We start from the raw sequence: 6,968 nt of genomic DNA, 5'->3' as shown, positions 1-6,968 counted from the left end.
GGAATGAGAGCCAATGAATAAGAAGGCCACCCCCCCCACCGCTCTGTAATGCTAGATTTCTATTCCCTTCAACTATCCTGCCCACAGTCAGATCTCCTTCCTCCACCCCCCACCTACCACTATTCTCCTACACCAAAGAATGAAGGATGATTACAAGTCTTTTACAGGAGGTGTGGTTTAGTTCAATATGTACTGTTGGTTCTGCAAATATGCTGGTGGGAGGTTGACTATGCATGTTATGTGCCATATGCCACCCTGTTGGCTGGCATGCAGTGGGAAGCCTGAAAAGCAAGGGCACAGAAATGGATATTCTTTCTGCTTTTGAAGCACAGGCTTTAATAATAATAATTTTAAAAACAAGAGTTTTTGAGAAAAAAATTCGCATAACTACAGTTGTGTTAATTCTTCATGGATTCCTTACACTGAGCACAATTTGCCTCTCAAAAAAGCAGCAGCAGATTAAATCGACCTCTTCAGATCCATAAAGTCATGTTCAACTAGATATACCTCACTTTGTGTGCTTGATATATTCTGGAAAAGTTATGTGTAAATTGAATTTTGCAAATCTTGTCATATTTCAGATAATTCTCAAGGTGCTTTCAATTCAAATTGGTTCCATTTTGTAAAGCAAATAATAACTTTGTAATGCAAATGGTTACTCCCTAGCTTATTTGTTTTGTAAGTTTGGGCCCTTGTATTTACACGTTTTTTTTTTTTTTTTTTTTCTAAAACAAGGTACATCTATAGATAAGAGTAGACAGTAGGACTTTAATTTATAAGTAATACAATGTAAAAAATATATAATATAAACAAAAATCATTTTAGAAATGTGATCTAGCAATTTAGATGTTTGCTTTTTAGAACTTTAATGTAAGAACTTGCGCCTGTCCCAAACGTAGACCTTGTAGCATCACAGAGAAGTGTGCAGTAGACTTTTCTTAAGGCAGTCTGGCAACACATAGTAAAATATGGAATCTAATTGTGAAAAGATAAACGTATCAAAAAGTTCATTGCAGCATTGTTTACAATAACAAAATATTGGAAGGAACCTAAACATAATCAATAGAGAGATCATTTAAATAAAAATATTATTTTAGGCCAGGAGCAGTGGCTTATGCTTGCAACCCCAGCACTTTGGGAGGCCAAGGTAGGCAGATCACTTGAGGTCAAGAGTTCGAGACCAGCCTGGCCAACATGGTAAAACCTGGTCTCCACTAAAAATACAAAAAGTAGGCCAGTGTGGTGGCGCACACCTGTAATCCCAACTACTCAGGAGGCTGAGGCAGGAGAATCACTTGAACCCAGGAGGCGGAGGTTGCAGTAAGCCGAGATCATGCCACTGCACTCCAGCCTGGGTGACAGAATGAGACTCTGTCCCAAAAAGCAAACAAACAAACAAAAACAAACAGAACCAAAAACATTATTTTACTCTCATGCAATAAAATATTATGCTGCTGTTTAAAAGGGTAAGGTGATAAAGAACCACAATGAGATAATCATTTTTTTGCCTACCAGATTGGCATTTGAAAGTCTGATCATCTACTAGTGAATGTGAAATAATGAGGTCAGGAGTGGTATGAACAAGCACCATAAAATAACTCACTGTGTGGTTTTCACTGGGAGCTGTTGGGAGGGTTGGGTACCATCACGTTTGCTCATCCACAAATATTCAGGAGACTGAGATGCCATACTCAATGTGATATGAACTTGAAATATTTACTTACAAAATCCTCAAAAGTCAGTTTTATATATTTTAAGAGATTCAAAAAGAGACATTAAAGAATCATATAATTTAATGAGCAAATATTAAAGTTTAATCTTCCTGAGATGTTTTTATTGGAAACATCATTTACTGGTTTTTTAAGAGGAAAATAGGTATCCAGCTCTTCCAGAGCAGGTTCTACATAAGATTATTTTATATGTTTTCAAGTTGGGTAGTGCTTTTACTACACTTGAGTAGTGGTTTTACTGCATTTATAATACTCAGTGTTACCCACTTTGGGGTCTTTTTCAATCTATACTTCCTTTCTAGATTTACTTAGTTGAAATAAGTTAAGAATTACTTGACACTTCAGTTTATGGAAATAAGCTATTATTTTAGATGTGATCCTAAAGACACTTTTGATTACCAACATTAAACTTTTTCCATGTATAGTACAGAAAAATGGGGGCAAGGAATGCTTACCAATAATCTCACCGTCCTAACTTAATGTTCTTTGTTTGTTTATTTTATTCCAAGAGTACTTCTTAGAATTGTTATTTTTTAAAACATGAAACAATTCAAACAGCAAGTAACATAATAGGACTCCTGTTCACTTCAGTATGGCAATAGATACTCTGAACAGCCCTCCACTGGAAACAACTAAAAATGCTAAATAAAATGTCAGAATTCAAAATTATTTTTGGCCAGGTGTGGTGGCTCATGCTTGCAATCCCAGCACTTTGGGAGGCTGAGGTGGGTGGATCACTTGAGGTCAGGAGTTCAAGACTAGCATGGTCAACATGGTGAAATTTTAGTCTCTACTAAAATTACAAAAATTAGCCCGGCATGGTGGAGGGTGCCTGTAATCTCAGCTTCTCAGGAGGCTGAGGCTGGAGAATCGCTTGAATCCGGGAAGCAGATGTTACAGTGAGCCAAGATAGGGCCACCACACTCAAGCCTGGGCAATGGAGTGAGATCCTGTCTCCAAAAAAAAAAAAAAAAAAGGCCGAGTGCGGTGGCTCAAGCCTATAATCCCAGCACTTTGGGAGGCCGAGGTGGGTAGATCACGAGCTCAGGAGATTGAGACCATCCTGGCTAACACGGTGAAACCCCGTCTCTGCTAAAAAATACAAGAAAAATTAGCCAGGCATGGTGGCAGACACCTGTCGTCCCAGCTACTTGAGAGGCTGAGGCAGGAGAATGGTGTGAACCTGGGAGGCAGAGCTTGCAGTGAGACGAGATCACACCACTGCACTCCAGCCTGGGCTACAGAGTGAGACTCTGTCTCAAAAAAATAAATAAATAAAAATAAAAACAAACATAATTTTTTTTTGAATGCACCATTGAGCTGATAGAACAGTAAAAAATATCTGAGGCAAATAAAATGAAAGCAGGAATCCAGAAAGGTGGGAGTGCTTACCTGAATGTAGCCTTTTCCATGGAGGCGTCTGTAAGATCCTTGCTGACAATGATCTTAGGTTTTGATGTTGGCATGGGGTGAAAGGGACAGGAGAACAACCCCAGGGCCCAACAAAGGTGAAGTCTAATACGAGATCCCCATGTAAATCTAGGTCCCCAAAAGGAAGCACTTTCAGTGTGAAGGTGAACAAGAGGTAAGTCTACTCCACAGACAGAGATAGCAAGGAAACTTCCTTGTCTTTACCATTGTGCTGAGTGGAAAGGAAAAAAATTCTTCCCTGAAAATGTATAACCACAAGCAAACCTGCACAGGAACTTGAGGTCCAAAATGTATACTATCTGTGAGGACCAAAAAAACCTCAAGCTGAAATGCTTATTTTAAGCTGATTTCAAGTTTTAGTTGCTTTCAGGTACATGGCAGAAACAAACACAATCTTCTCTGGAGGAATCCACCTTCAAATCAGGCCTCAAAAAATTCCCACAATTGAGCACCAAAGGTTGTGGTCTGACCTTCAAAACTCATAAGACACACAAGCAATTAAGACACCATGGGGGATAGCCAAGAAACCAAATAGAAGGATCAAACCAACAATGACATTAAATATTATAATTACCATGACACATAAAATATGTGAGTTTTTTTTCATAATCGTGTTATTTTATTTTATTTTTTGATTTTAAGTTCCAGGATACATGTGCAAGATGTGCAGACTTGTTACATAGGTAAACATGTGCCATAGTGGTTTGCTACACCTATCAACCCATCACCTATGTATTAAGCCCCACATGCATTAGCTATTTATCCTGATGCTCTCCCTCTCCCAGCACCCTCCGATAGGCCGCAGTGTGTGTTGTTCCTCTCCCTGTGTCCATGTGTTCTCATTGTTCAGCTCCCACTTATAAGTGAGGACACGCGGTGTTTGGTTTTTTGTTCCTGTGTTAGTTTGCTGAGGATAATGGCTTCCAGCTTCATCCATGTCCTTGCAAAGAACATGATCGCATTCCTTTTTATGGTTGCATAGTATTCTATGGTGTATACGTACCACATTTCCTTTATCCAGTCTATTATTGATGGGCATTTATGTTGGTTCCATGTCTGGTATTGTGAATAGTGCTGCAATAAACACACGCATTCATGTACCTTTTAATAGAATGATTTCTATTCCTTTGGGTATATACCCAGTAATGGGATCGCTGGGTCAAATGGTATTTCTGGTTCTAGGTCTTTGAGGAATCACCACACTGTCTTCCACAATGGCTGAACTAATGTATATTTGCAACAACAGTATAGAAAGCGTTCCCATTTCTCCATAGCCTTGCCAGCATCTGTTGTTCCTTTACTTTTTATTTTTATTTATTTATTTATTTATTTATTTATTTATTTATTGAGACAGCGTTTCGCTGTGTTGCCCAGGTTGGAGTTTAGTGGCACAATCTCAACTCACTGCAACCTCTGTCTTCTGAATTCAAGCGATTCTCCTGCCTCAGCTTACTGAGTAGCTAGGACCACAGGCATGCGCCACTGTGCCCAGCTAATTTTTGTATTTTTAGTAGACACAGGGTTTCACCATGTTGGCCAGGCTGGTCTTGAACTCCTGACCTCAAGTGATCTGCTCGTCTCAGCCAACCAAAGTGTTGGGATTACAGGCATCAGCCACTGCACCTGGCCTCCTGACTTTTTAATAGTTGCCATTCTGACTGGTGTGAGATAGTATCTCATTGTTGTTTTGATTTGAGTTTCTCTAATGATCAGTGATGTTGAGTTTTTTTTCATGTTTGTTGGATGCATAAATGTCTTCTTTTGAGAAGTGTCTGCTCATGTTTGTTGCCCACTTTTTAATGGGGTAGTTTTTTTTTTCTTGTAAATTTGTTTAAGTTCCTTGTAGATTCTGGATATTAGACCTTTGTCAGATGGATAGATTGCAAACGTTTTCTCCCGTTCTATAGGTTGTGTCTGTTCACTCTGATGATGGTTTCTTTTGCTGTGCAGCAGCTCTTTAGTTTAATTAAATCATATTTGTCAATTTTTGCTTTTGTTGCAATTGCTTTGATGTTTTCATCATGAAACCTTTGCCCGTGCCTATGTCCCAAATGAGATATGTGAGTTTAATTGGCAAAAGGAATAATAGAGGGAATTAAAATTATATAAGGAGAAAGGACTAAAAATAATCATCTTACAAATTTCAAAACAAATAGAATTTATAAAAATAAAAAAGTTGTAATTGAAATAAAAATTCTAATAGACTGGTTAAACAGATTAGGCACAGTCAAAAAGAATAAGAAGAAGGAGAAGGAGAAGGAGTCAGGCGAAGTGGCTCATGTCTGTAAGTCCAGTACTTTGGGAAATTGAGGTGTGGGGATTGCTTGAAGCCAGAAGTTCGAGACCAGCCTAGGTAACAAAGGGTGACCTGGTCTCTACAAAATACTTTTTTAAAAAAAATTAGTGGGACATGGTAATGCACGCCTGTGGTCCCAGCTACTTAGAAGGTTGAGGCAGGAGGATTGGTTGAGCCCAGGAGTTCAAGGCTGTAGTGAGCTATGACTGCGCTGCTGAACTCTAGCCTGGGCAACAGAGTGAGACCTTGTCTCTCAAAAAAATTCAAAAACTAGGCCGGGAGCGGTGGCTCACGCCTGTAATCCCAGCACTTTGGGAGGCCAAGGCAGGCAGATCACGAGGTCAGGAGCCATCCTCGTTAACACGGTAAATCCTCTACTAAAAATATAAAAAATTAGCCGGGCATGGTGGCCGGTGGCGGGCGCCTGTAGTCCCAGCTACTTGGGAGGCTGAGGCAGGAGAATGACATGAAACCTGGAGGCACAGCTTGCAGTGAGCAGAGATCGGGTCACTGCACTCTAGCCTGGGCAATGGAGTGAGATCCTGTCTCAAAAAAAAAAAAAAAAAAAAAAAAAAAAAAAGCCTAGTGCGGTGGCTCAAGCCCGTAATCCCAGTACTTTGGGAGGCCAAGACAGGCGGATCACGAGGTCAGGAGATCGAGACCATCCTGGCTGACATGGTGAAACCCCGTCTCTACTAAAAATACAAAAAAACTAGCCGGGTGCAGTGGCGGCGCCTGTAGTCCCCGCTAGTTGGGAGGCTGAGGCAGGAGAATGGCAAGAGCCCGGGAGGCGGAGCTTGCAGTGAGCCTGGATCTGGCCACTGCACTCCAGCCTGGGCGACAGAGCAAGACTCTGTCTCAAAAAAAAAAAAAAAAAAAAAAAAAAATTAAAAAACTGGTAAAAATTATTCGTAAGATTGAACAGAGAAGCAACAGAAAAGTATAAAAGGGAAACCAAGAGAGTTTATAAAATCTTACATAGATCTAATAGGAGTTTTGGAGAAAAGACTCAACTTCGATGGTAATCAGGGAAGTTTTCTTGGGGAAAAAAAAAAGAATATAGAAGTGACTGGATGACTTAAGCAAAAAATTAGGAACTATTTTAAAATGTATTTACCAGTGTGGCCCCTTGTCTTTGTTGCAGGACCCTAACTCTGAGGTTATTTTACATGTAACTGGAAATCCACAGAGAAGAATTGGCATATGCAATCAAAATATATCACAATATGTATAGCTAAAGCCTGGATGGAGGTATTGAAGAGAAGCTTATCCTATAGCTATGAAGTCTGATATTTGTCTTCTTTATGATTCTACATAATTAGCTGCATCTAAGGGAACAAGAAAACAGTGTCTCCTGAATCTGCATATCCATCCACTTGAATACACTTCCAAATAAGCCCATTCAAAGCAGTTTTAAAACAGTAATTTTGCAGTATCAGATCTTGTTTTTAATTAAAGTTTAACTTCCACCCTCCCTTCTATTGCACTGAAGGATTAGGCCAGGCCACATC

The sequence above is a fragment of the Chlorocebus sabaeus genome, chromosome 4, assembly GCF_047675955.1.
Source record: "Chlorocebus sabaeus isolate Y175 chromosome 4, mChlSab1.0.hap1, whole genome shotgun sequence".
Lineage (NCBI taxonomy): Eukaryota > Metazoa > Chordata > Mammalia > Primates > Cercopithecidae > Chlorocebus > Chlorocebus sabaeus.
The sequence above is the reverse complement of the archived record's forward strand: the minus strand, read 5'-3'. Positions refer to the sequence as shown.